The sequence below is a fragment of the Vombatus ursinus genome, unplaced genomic scaffold, assembly GCF_900497805.2.
Source record: "Vombatus ursinus unplaced genomic scaffold, bare-nosed wombat genome assembly UNPS02014175.1, whole genome shotgun sequence".
NCBI lineage: Eukaryota > Metazoa > Chordata > Mammalia > Diprotodontia > Vombatidae > Vombatus > Vombatus ursinus.
Window position 1 is genome coordinate 140,926 of NW_020953953.1, and position 12,653 is coordinate 153,578.

A 12,653-nucleotide genomic window follows, 5' to 3' on the forward strand; every position below is an offset into this window, starting at 1 on the left:
GTATTTATTATGTCCCATGTATCATGCCAAGCTGTTGTTTGTCCTTCGTTTTCAGAGAAGACCTGTGGCATCATGAGGGTAATGTCTTGACTTGTGCACGAATTGGACTTAAGTGAACAAAAATTGCACAAAGTCATCAGCCTGACTATCTCTTCTTGAGTCATCAAAGTCCAGTGGCAGGACAAAAGTCAGGCAATTTCCCAGGATGCAGTGGAGGACATTGACCTCTTTGATGCCTGACCAAGCTCTTACTGTCCCCCGGCACCTGCTTCAGCCTCCTTTATGGCCATTGGAACAAACTGGCCTCATTTGTCCACTCCGTCAGGGGAAGTCTTCACATGGTCGGGGTGGATGTCCCCCTAATTCACCGATATGTTTGAGACCTGTTGGTTATTCTCATTCAGGTTTAGCCTGGTCCCAGTGAGAGCCAGAAAATGGAAAGAGTGAGAAAAGAAAAGATTTAGGAGGAAAGCAAGTGTGTTGATTGTGGATGAGACATCAAGAATTGAGTGCTCTTGAGTGAAAAGGGATCGATAGGGCTGAAGTGGGATATCTGGTGGGGGTTGAGATGGGGAGGATAGAAATAAGGGACCAGGTAGTAGAAGAAGGGAGATAGGATTTGTTAAAACAGGTCTCAATTCAGAATTAATAGGATGGGGAGAAGTAAGTTAGATAGCCTATATCGAACTTTGAAGAATGAATCAAGGCAACGTATCAGTAGCTAGAAAGATGTCTGTTGAGGGAGACAGGTTATTACATTGTTCAAGGCCCTCTTTGTAGGTCAAATCTCCTGGCAAATGGTGCTGTGTCTGGTGAGGTCCAGGGAGGTCACTTCACATTTGAAGTGAAACAGGAACAGTATGGACTAGAGAAAATCTGAAGAATAGACACGAAGTGACAGTTTGACTTAAGTCTTGTCTAGAAAAAACTATGAGAGAACTGAAAGGCCAAGGATGAAGTCAGTGGCTGGCAGGTAGTTATTCTGGATCCAGGACTGATGCAGGGCTCATCGAGAAGTCCTGGACTGAACACAGAGGCCAGGGGCTTGTGTCTGGTGTTGACTTAGGGCTTGCTGTGAATTCTGCACAGTGAGAGGTGTGTAGGAGCTAAAGGTCAGGACTCCTGACAAGGGTACATAGTCTAATGATGGGAATGATGTGTGTGTCGGCTTGGTGGTAAGGAATAAATGCCACTTTTGGGGAGGTCACAAGTACCAAGTAGTTCTAGGTGAAAGTGTTGCCCTCTTCCCTTCACCATATCATATCTGTCTATTTTGAAATTTGCAGGAATGTCATAAATCCAATTTCTATACAGGCACATAGGGATCTCCCTCTCATGACATTAAGAGCATGGATTTTCATGCCATCTTCTTGAGTACTGTCTTCAGCCTCCAGACTGCAATTGGATTTCTGGGGAACTCCTTCCTAGTATGTATCTTGATCATTACATTCTTTGCTGGACACAAACTGAGGCCCATAGACACAATTCTTGCCCAGCTGGTCTGGGTCAACTCTTTGGTGCTCCTCTTTAAGGGCATCCCTGAGACAATGGCAAATTTGGGCCTGAAGAATTTCCTGGATGACAATGACTGTAAAACTGTCTTCTACATTCACAAAGTGTGTCGTGGTCTTTCTATTAATATGACCTGCCTTCTGAGTGGCTTTCAGGCCATCACCATCAGTCCCATTAGCTACAGATGGGCAAAGTTTAAAGACAAAGCCCCAAAGTCCATCATCCCCTGCAGTCTTCTCTGTTGGTTCTTGCAATTTCTACTCAATATAATTGTTCTGAAGACAATTCAAGGCCCAAGAGCATCCAGAAACAGCTCAGAAATACACAGCTATGGATACTGTTTTACTTTAGAAGCCACTAAAATTAGTAGTGAATTGTTTACAGTTGTGATCGTACTCCCTGATGCTGTGTGTGTGGGGCTCATGGTTTTTGCCAGTAGTTACATGATGTTGCTTCTGGGCAGGCACCATAAGCGAGTGAAGCATATATACATGACCAGCCTTTCCTCAAGAGCCTCTCCTGAGACCAAAGCCACCCGGTCTATCCTGCTTCTGGTGACCACCTTTGTCTTTTTTTACTCACTCAATTCCATCTTGTTCACATATATGTATTTCAAAAAGCCAAGACCCTGGCTGGTACAGTGCTCTGTCTTCCTGGGTTCCTGTTTCCCAACTTTTTGCTCATTTGTGCTGATCAGCAGTGACACCCAAATTCAAAGGTACTGCTGTGGTCTTTAGGGAAGAATCATCCCATGACTTTTGATTGTGATTGCATCTTCAATGCTAAGCACAGAACATGGCTAATAGTACATGCTTAATACATATTGACTGATTGGCAGGTGGATCTTTAACTACAGGATTCCCAGGGTCTCATTTTCCCCCAGGGTTCACATGTGATGGCTCTTGAAAATATCTTCCCAGCCCTTTGACCCAGCAATAGCGCTTCTAGGGCTATATCCCAAAGAGATCATACAAATGGGAAAAGGACCCACATATACAAAAATATTCATAGCAGCTCTTTTTGTGGTGGCAAAGAATGGCTGTCCATCAACTGGGGAATGGCTGAGCAAGTTGTGGTATATTAATGTGATGTAATACTATTGTGCTATAAGAAATGATGAACAGGCTGACTTCAGAAAAACCTGGAAAGACTTGTATGGTCTGATGCTGAGTGAAGTGAGCAGGACCAAGAGAACGTTGTACACAATAACAGCCACATTATGTGTGATGAATGATATTGGTAAACTTAACCCTTCCTGGCAATACAAGGATCTAAGACATCTCCAGAGAAGATGGGGAAGGTGGTGGGGAGGAAGGGGGAGAAAAATTTTAAATTCAAAAGCATATGGAAGTGATTATTGATAAATCAAAATAAATTAATAAAAAAAGGAAAAAAAGAAAAAAGAAAATATCTTCCCAGGACCTTTTTCCCAGAAGCATGCCTATCTAGAGATCCCTTGAGGTATTTTGAGGTCAGTGGCTGAACTCAGGAGGATCATTCTCTGATTTATCATTTTCAGTGTCAGCCCCAGAATCACTGGATACCAGGGTTGGAGGGGACCGAGGAGAAATAAAACCTGGTGGTATGAATACTTGAAAAACCAGTTCCTCAGTGTATTTGATGAAGGTCTTATAAACACTACTTGAAAACTTCCAAGGAGAAGAAACTCACAACTTCCTTTAGCCAATCTTTGCTGGGACAGAAATAAATGCTGGGAAATGTTTTGTTTTTTTCCTGAAACTGAAATCTCCTTGTCTCTGCCACTTGTATTCTTTTCTTTTAGTTTTGCCCTCTGAGCCCAAATGGAACAAATTTCATTTCTCTTCCATCTGATAACTCTTCAAATATTTTAGGAACTAATTTATCTCACTAGGCCTTCTATTCTTCAGGCTAACCATCTTTCATTCAGCCACCAAAGTGATTTTCCTAAACTGCAGATTCTACCATGTATCCCCTCTACTCAATAAATGCCAGTGGCTTTCTACTGCCTCCAGGATCAAATACAAAGTTCTCTGTTTGACATTCAAAGCCCTTCACAATCTATCTTCCTTTTACATTTCCAGCCTCCTTATACTTTACTCCCAGATATGTACTTTTTGATCTACTGATGCTGGCCTCCTGGCTATTCCAGCAATGAGACACTCCACGTCTAGGCTCTCAGTATTTCTCTGGCTATCCCTGCAATGCTCTCCCTCCTCACATCTAATTACTGACTTTTCTGACTTCCTTCAAGTCCCAACTAAAATTCCACCTTCTACAGGAAGCCTTCCCCAAACCTTTTTAATTCCAATGCCTTTCCCCCATTATTTCCTATTTATCCTTTATAGAGCTTGCTTTGTGAATATTTAGTTGCATCTTGTTTCCCTCATTAGATTGTAAGCCCTTTGAGGGCAGGGTCTGTGTTTTACCTCTTTTTTATCCCCAGGTTTTAGCACAATCTCTGACTAGTAGACACTTAATAAATGTTTATTGGTTGGTTGAATTCATAAGAAATGAATTGCACAGTGCCTGTACATCTCCTGGAATCAATCAAAGTCACTGTAAGTGAGACTTGGTTGGAAGAACTTGTATGTCAGTGAGATGCTCCCTCAGAACCAAACTGATATTCCAAGAGTCTGAAAGCAGAGAGGAAAAGGTGGGATTATATGTACCTGAGTTGGAAAATACCCGCCCTTGAGAGGCAGCCAACAAAAGGAGAAGAAAATGAAGATGACTGAGCTGAGCAGAGAAGTGAGCTATCTATGAAGCTCACCAACCTTTCAGGCATTTTAGAGCATCACATTTTAATGTGTGAAGTAAATTCCCCAAAGCCCCAGAGTTGGGAACTCCGTGAACCTTCAGGTCCATTCAATTGCTTCAGAATAAAACGCAGCTAATTATTGTAATAGGTGATTACACCATTGTTATAACACCATGGTTACATCTGCCAATCCCCTGCACTGACACATGGTTAATTTCAGAGGTTATATCCATGTGTTAAAGGCTGTCATCATTGGAGCATTCGTAACTACAAGAGGACATGTTTGACTGTAGTGTATAGAGTCTCCCAGGGTCCTTATCATTTATATTTATACTTATTTATTATTTATTTATATTTATACCCAAGGCAGTTTACTATCTGTAGTTCTTGCTCCTCTAGGCATTACGGATCTCTGGAGGCACGTTAGACAGATGAATATATGAAAAAATGACCCACTAGACATCTAGATGGATAGTCAATAATCAATAGTTTTTAAACATTTATTAAGTCCCTCTATGTGTCAGGCACTGTATTAAGCATTGGGGCTACAAATGTGAAAAAGTTAGTCCCTGTCCTCAGGGAGCTTACAATCTAATGGGGGAAGACAACACACGAAAGAAAGCCGAAATATGGGGGCATTATGGAGAAGCAAAAAAAAAAGTCCCAAATTAGTATAGTCAGGAGGGAAATGAGGAGATTCTGAGGTGATATAAGTCCTGCCCCCCTCCTTAGAAAAATTTATGACTTCATACTCTAATCAGAGGGATAGGGTAATACTAATAAGATATACTCATGAGGTTTAAGTCACAAGGTTGATTGGATCTTACAAGATGGTGAGATTTCCCAGTGATGAGTTTACAAGAAGCATGATGGAGAAGCCAAAGAAGTCCAAAATAAATACAGCCAGGAGGGAATTAAAGAGGTGTTTGGCTTAATATTTATTAAGAGGTTGAATTCCTAGGGGCAGCTAGGTGGTGCAGCGGATAGTGCTGCAGTCTTGGAGTCAGGAGGACCTGAGTTCAAATCCAGTCTCAGACACTTGACGCTTACTAGCTGTGTGACCCTGGGCAAGTCACTTAACCTTGATTGCCTCACCAAAAAGCAAAAAAGAAAAAAAAAGAAGTTGAGTTCCCTACCTAAATTCATGTTTTTTTAGTGAATTTATTTATTTTTAGTTTTCAACATTCACTTCCACAAGATTTTGAGTTCCAAATTTTCTCCCCATCTCTCTCCTCCCTCCACCCCAAGACTGCATGTATTCTGAATACCTCTTCCCCTGATCTGCCCTCACTTCTATCACCTCCCCCTTCTCTTTTCCTCTTCCCCTTCTATTTTCCTGTAGGTCAGGATAGATTTCTATACCCCATTACCTGTATATCTTATTTTCCAGTTTCATGTAAAAACAATTTGTAACATTTGTTTTTTTAAAACTTTGGCTTCCAAATTCTTTCCCTTCCTCTCTGCCCACCCACCCTCACTGAGAAGGCAGGCAACTTGATACAGGTTATACATGTGTAGTCATGCAAAACACTTCCATAATTGCCATGTTGTGAAAAACTAAGTATATTTCCCTTCATCCTATTCCACCCCCATTTATTCTATTCTCTCCTTTGACCCTGTCCCTCCTCAAAAGTGTTTGCTTCTGATTACCCCTCCCCCAATCTGCCCTCCCTTCTTTCATCCCACCCTCTCTTATCCCCATCCTCCCTATTTTCCTGTAGGGTAAGACAGATTTCCAAACCCAATTGAGTGTGTATGTTATTCCCTCCTTAAGCCAAATCCAATGAGAACAAAATTCAGTCATTCCCTCCCACCTCCCCTCTCTTCCCCTGCATGGGTAAAAGCTTTTTCTTCCCTCTTTTATGTGAGATAATTTACTCCATTCTACCTCTTCCTTTCTCCTCCTCCCAGTACAATTGTCTCTTGCTCTTTAGTTTTATTTTTTAGATATCATCCCTTCACATACAACTCACCATGTGCCCTCTATCTATATATATTCCCTCCAACTACCCTAATACTGACAAAGGTCTCATGAGTTACAAATATCATCTTTCCATGCAGGAATGTAAACAGTTCAACCTTAATAAGTCTCTTATGATTTCTCTTTCCTGTTTACCTCTTCATGTTCCACTTGAGTCTTGTGTTTGAAAGTCAAATTTTCTATTCAGCTCTGGTCTTTTCCATAGGAATGCTTGAAAGTCCTCTATTTCACTGAATGACCATATTTTTCCCCTGAAGGATTATACTCAGTTTTTCTGGGTAGGTGATTCTTGGTTGTAATCCTATCTCCTTTGCCTTCTGGAATATGATATTCCATGCCCTCTGGTTCCTTAATGTAGAAGCTGCTAAATCTTGTGTTATCCTGATTGTGTTTCCACAATACTTGAATTGTTTCTTTCTGGCTGCTTGTAATATTTTTTCCTTGACCTGGGAACTCTGGAATTTGGCCACAATATTCCTAGGAGTTTTCCTTTGGGGATCTCTTTCAGGAGGTGGTCAGTGGATTCTTTCAATTTCTATTTTGCCCTCTGGTTCTAAAATATCAGGGCAGTTTTCCTTAACAATTTCTTGAAAGATGATGTCTAGCTCTTTTTTTGATCGTGGTTTTCAGATAGTCCAATAATTTTAAAATTCTCTCTCCTGGATCTATTTTCCAGGTCAGTTGTTCTTCCAATGAGATATTTCAAATTGTTTTATATTTTTTCATTCTTTTGAAATAGTTTTACAGTGTCTTCATTTCTCATAAAATCACTAGCTTCCAATTGCTGTATTCTAATTTTTAAGAAAATGTTTTCTTCAGTGAGCTTTTGGACTTCCTTTTCCATTTGTCCAATTTTGCTTTTTAAGGTATTCTTCTCCTCATTGGCTTTTTGGACCTCTTTTGCCATTTGGGTTAGGTTATTTTTTAAGGTGTTATTTTCTTCAGTATTTTTTGGGGTCTCATTTAGCAAGCTATTGACTTATTTTTCATGATTTTCTTGCACCACTATCATTTCTCTCCCCAGTTTTTCTTCTACTTCTCTTGCTTGCTTCTCAAAATCCTTTTTGAGCTCTTCCAAGGCCTGGAACTGATTCATATTTTTCTTGGAGGCTTTGGATGTAGGAGCTTTGGCTTTGTTTTCTTCTTCTGGTTGTATGTTTTTATCTTCTTTGTTACCAAAAAAAAGATTCTATGGTCTGACATTTCTTGTGGGGTTTGCTCATAATCCCAGTCAATTACTTGAGTTATAAACTCTTTATTAAGGTAGAGGTCTGCTTCCAATGTGGAGAATGTACTGTTCCAAGCTTCACGGGTTTTGTGCAGCTGTTTTCAGAGATAATTCTAGGGACCTGTAAATTTTCAGTTCTTCCAAGGTGGTATGATAAGGGGCAAGGTGTTTACTCCTTTCCTGGCCTGTGCTCTGGTCTATGAGTGACCACAAGCACTCTTTTCTGTCTTGGAACTTTAAGGAGGATTTCCTCTCCACTGCCAGTACAAACTCTACCACGCCAGCACTCCTCCTAGCCCCAGGACTGCCCCTCAAGACTATGACCCAGATCCAAGCACAGGCAAAGTAAGAGATTCCTGCAATTCCTCTGTGATCAGCCACCCGATTCCCCCTCAGTCTGTGGGTCAGAAATTCAGGAGGCAGCCGCCACCCTGGGGCCATGCTTGGGAACTGGGATCATGCTTCTCTGTCTCACCACAGAAACAGACTTTTCCCACTGACCTTCTAAGTTGTTTTTGGCGTTCGTGGGTTGAGAAGTCTGGAAAATGCCACAACTGCCTGCAATTCAGTCCTCTGAGGCCTGCTCCAGGTTCACTGAGTCCTGTTTTGCCTGTGCGCCTATGCCAAACTGTGCTCCTCTCCCTACCTGGCACAATATACCTTTCCAATTATCCATCCAGGCTGTCTTGGGCTGCAAATTTGTTTCACTCTTTCTTTTTGTGTGTTCTGTTGCTTTAGAATTTGTTTAGCGCTATTTTTTACAGGTATTTGGAGGGATTTGGGGGAGAGCTCAAGCAAGTTGCTGCTTTCACTCCACCATCTTGGCTCCACCCTGACCCACTCATTCTTTAGGATTAGATTGTTTAGTTTCAATTAATTTTTAATCTATCTTTCCATGTCCTTTCATTACATTTAATTTTTATTGCATCATGATCTGAAAAGGATGCATGTAATACGTATGCCTTTCTGCATTGGATTATGAGGTTTTTATGCCCTAATACATAGTCAATTTTTGTGTTGATGCCATGTACAACTGAGAAAAAGGTATATTCCTTTCTATCCCATTCTGTTTTCTCCAGAGGTCTATCATATCTAACTTTTCTAAATTTCTATTCACCTCCTTAACTTCTTTTTGTTTATTTTGTGGTTAGGTTTATCTAGTTCAGATAGGGGGAGGTTAAGGTCCCCCACTAGTATAGTTTTCTTGTCTGTTTCTTTCTGTAACTCCCTAACTTCTCATCTAAGAATTTGGATGCTATACCACTTGATGCATATATGTTTAGTAATGATATTACTTCATTGTCTATGGTACCTTTTAGCAGGATGTAGTTTCCTTCCTTATCTCTTTCAATTATATCTATTTTTGCTTTTGCTTTGTCTCAGATCAGGATTGCTACCCCTGCTTTTTTTGTTTAATTTCAGCTGAAGTATAATATATTCTACTCCAGCCTTTTACCTTTACTCTGTGTGTATCCCTGTGCTTCAAATGTGTTTCTTGTAAACAACATATTGTAGGATTATAGGTTACAATCCACTCTGCTATCCACTTCCATTTTATGGGAGAGTTCATCTCATTTACATTCACAGTTATGATTACTGTGTCTTTCTCTTAATTCTATCCCCCCCAATTTATTCTTTTCTCTCTCCTTTCTCCCATTCCTTCCTTAATAGAGTTTTCTTTTTGACCACTGCCTCCCTCAGTCTGTCCTTCCTTCTATCCACCCCCTCCCTTTTCTTTCCCCTTTCCCCTCTTACTTCCTTTAGGGTAAGTTAGATTTCTATACCTAAATGAGTATGTTATTCCCTCTTTGAGGCAAATATGATGAAAGTAAGTTCAAACAATGCTTATCTCCTTCTCTTCCTTCCCTTTACTGTAATAGGTCTTTGTGCCTCTTCATGTGATGTAATTTACCCTTTTCTGCCTCCTCCTTTCCTCTTCTCCCATTACAATCCCTTTTTGCCACTTAAATTAGAATTTTTATCATCACATCAAAGTCAACTTATACACACGCCCTCTGCCTATGTATATCCATTCCATATGTTGTAAATAAAGATGTAGTTCTCAAGAGTTACAAGTGTCATCTTCCCGAGTAGGGATATAAACAGTTTGCCTTTATTGAATAGCAATGTTTTTTTTTCTTTTCTTTCCTGTTTGACTTTTTGTGCCTCTCTTGATTCTTGTATTTGAAGATCAAATTTTCTGTTGAGCTCTGGTCTTTTCATCACGAAGGTTTGGAAGTCTCATGTTTCATTGAAAGTCCACCTCCTCCCTTGAAAGATTATGCTGAATTTCATTGGGTAGTTGATACTTGGTTGTAATCCAAGCCCCTTTGCCTTACAGAATATCATGTTCCAAGCCCTCTAATCTTTTAATGTAGATGCTGCAGAGTCTTACATAATTCAGACTATGGTTTCACAATATTTAAATTGTTTCTTTCTGGCTGCTTGTAGTATTTTCTCCTTGACCTGATAATTCTGGAATTTGGCTACAATATTCCTTGGCGTTTTCAATTTGGGATCTCTTTTAGGAGGTGATTAGTGGATTCTTTCAATGACTATTTTACCCTCAGGTTCTAGGACCTCAGAGAAGTTTTCCTTAATGATTTCTTGAAAGATGCTATCCAGGCTCTTTTTTTTTTTTATCATGGCTTTCAGGTAGACTAATAATGCTTAAATTATCTCTCCTGGATGTTTTCCAGGTCAATTATTTTAACAATGAGGTATTTTCTGTTTTCTTCTTTTTTTTCATTCTTTTGATTTTGTTTAACTGATTCTTGATGTCTTATAGAGTCATTAGCTTCCACATGCCCAGTTCTAATTTTTAACAAATTCTTTTCTTCAATTAGCTTTAGTACCTCCTTGTCCATTTGGTGAATTCTACTTTTTAAGGACTTTTTTTCTACAGTTAATTTTTGTCCTTCTTTTTCCAAGCTATTGACTCTCTCTTGCATACCTCTCATTTATCTTCCCAATTTTTCTCCTACCTCTCTTATTTGACTTTTAAAATCCTTCTTGAGCTCTTCCAAGAAGTCTTTTTGGGCTCTAGACCAGATCATAATCCCCTTTGAAGTTAAAGATGTGGGTATATTGACAATATTGTCCTCTTCTGAAATTGTGTTTTGATCTTCCCTGTCCCCATTGAAAGAATCTATGGTCATTATCCGTTTCTGCTTTTTGCTCATGATGTTTGCCTATTTCCTGACTTTTAAAGTTGAGCGCTCTTGCTAGAGCACAGGGGGCTCTGACCCAAGCTTCTTGTGCTGGGGGCCAGGGACCTGGTCACTGGTGTGTGCTGGGGCCTCAGGTGCTGGCAGCTGGAGGCGATAGGGCTATAGCTTACCTGGTACTGAGCTGGAGTTGGCAGCATTAAGCTCTCATGGTAGGGTGGGGTCTAGCCTGTGGAGGACACCTGCTCGTCGTGAAGCACTGGAAGGTTTGGCTGCTGTAGGATGCCTACCTGCCTGGAGTTGTACTTCCTAAAGCTGAAGCAAGGGGAGGTTTGGTTGCTGGAGTCTCCTGGTTCCTCTGCCTGTGCCAAGGCACTTGGGAATCCTGGTGTTGGTGTTTGCCTGCTATACCACCCTGGAGCTCAGAATCTCCCACTGGTTTGCTGAGGTGGGGCTTGCTGCTGTCTTGCTGGGATGCCTCCCATCCTGTACTACTCCTCTTCCACCAGAGCAAGAGGGACCTTTCCTGTTAATCCCCCAAGCTTCCCAGGCTAGAAGACTGCTGCACCCTGTCTTTCTGTGGGCTCAGCTGTTCCAGGTTTTTTCCTGGGGTGATATTTTCTGTGTTTTTAGAGGTCAGTAAGGGAGAGTGAGAGCAACTTATTTCTTACTCCAACATGTTGACTCCTGGAAGTCTGCTTTGCATCTTTTTCTTCCTTTGCAAGTTTCAGATGTGAATGATCTCTGCCAAGATTTAATTAATTCATTAATAAAACAGTTGAGTAACATGATGCCAAGAAAAAAAATCACTGTGTCATTAAATGGAGACCTATTTCAGTTTTCCATCATCACAGTAATGAATACTTTTTTAGTTCAGTCATTTAAATATTTCTGAGCCCCGTAACTCTGCCGTTATCTCTTGTATAGCCCGTAAAGATGCCAGTTCATTGGCAAAATATCTGTTTTAGTAGATTGCAAGCCCAATGGGAGGCAATATTAGGTCTCTGGAATACAAATAAAAAATAATAATACATCCTCTCATGAAACTTACGTTGCACTGTGGTAATATGATATGTACACATGTACAAGTTAAGTATATGCAACATAATTTGAGGGAGAGGTCATTAGGAACTGAGTGGATTTAGGGTTAGAGTTAGAGGGAGTACCACCTATATGTCAGGCACCAGGGATATGAAAAGAGGCAAAAGATGGTTGCTGCCTTTAAGGAGCTTACAATCTAATGGAGGAGACAACATGTAAACAAATATAAATAAAGCAAGATATAGCTATAGATAGGTATGTATGTTATGTATGATAAATAGGAAATAATCACCAGAGGGAAGTTACTAGAATTAAGTGGGGTGGTTAGTAGTAAGAATGGAGGAGCATTGGGGTGGGGGCGGCATTCTAGGAAGATGGCAGGGCAGGTCAGAAATTTCCAGGCTTTCCTCCAGATTTCCTCCACACAGACAGAAAATTACCATGAAATGAATGTAGAGCAGCAAAAAAATAAAGGAGTAAAGCTGTTGTCCTCCTAAGACAACTTGACAGGACCTCCGAGAAGACAGGACCTCCAGGGGTTGAGGTTTGGCGAGTGAAGTGTAGAAACCTCCAGGCTGATTACACTGAATCAACAAACAGCAGGCCCTGGGGCAGCTCTGTCAGGAAGCAGACAGGACCTCAAGAAATCTCACCTCACCTTTCACATCTTTCAGGATCTCAGGTAAAACACAGCAGATGCTGCGTGGGGAAGATTGAAGGACCCCCTGCTGTTTCCAGGAGCCGGGCCTAGCAATGCTGAGCAGACGTGACCACTGGCTGTGGCTGTGGGCGAGGGGCGACACAAGTCCAGTGAGTGTAGGACAGCAGGGAGCAAGAACATTTTGGGGACAAAAATAAACAAAATAAAAATGAGTAAGCAAAGGAAAAAGAACCTGATCATAGATAGCTACTTTAGTGTAAGAGAAGATCTGGTTTCATATTCAGAGGAAGATAGTGAGGTTAAAAAAAAAAAGCCACTCCTAT

General features: G+C 40.8%; 1 pseudogene; it reads left to right on the forward strand.

The window, feature by feature from the left end:
* The first annotated feature begins 1,349 nt into the window (after positions 1 to 1,349).
* Positions 1,350 to 12,420, forward strand: LOC114041552 (annotated as a pseudogene).
* The last annotated feature ends 233 nt before the right edge of the window (positions 12,421 to 12,653 follow it).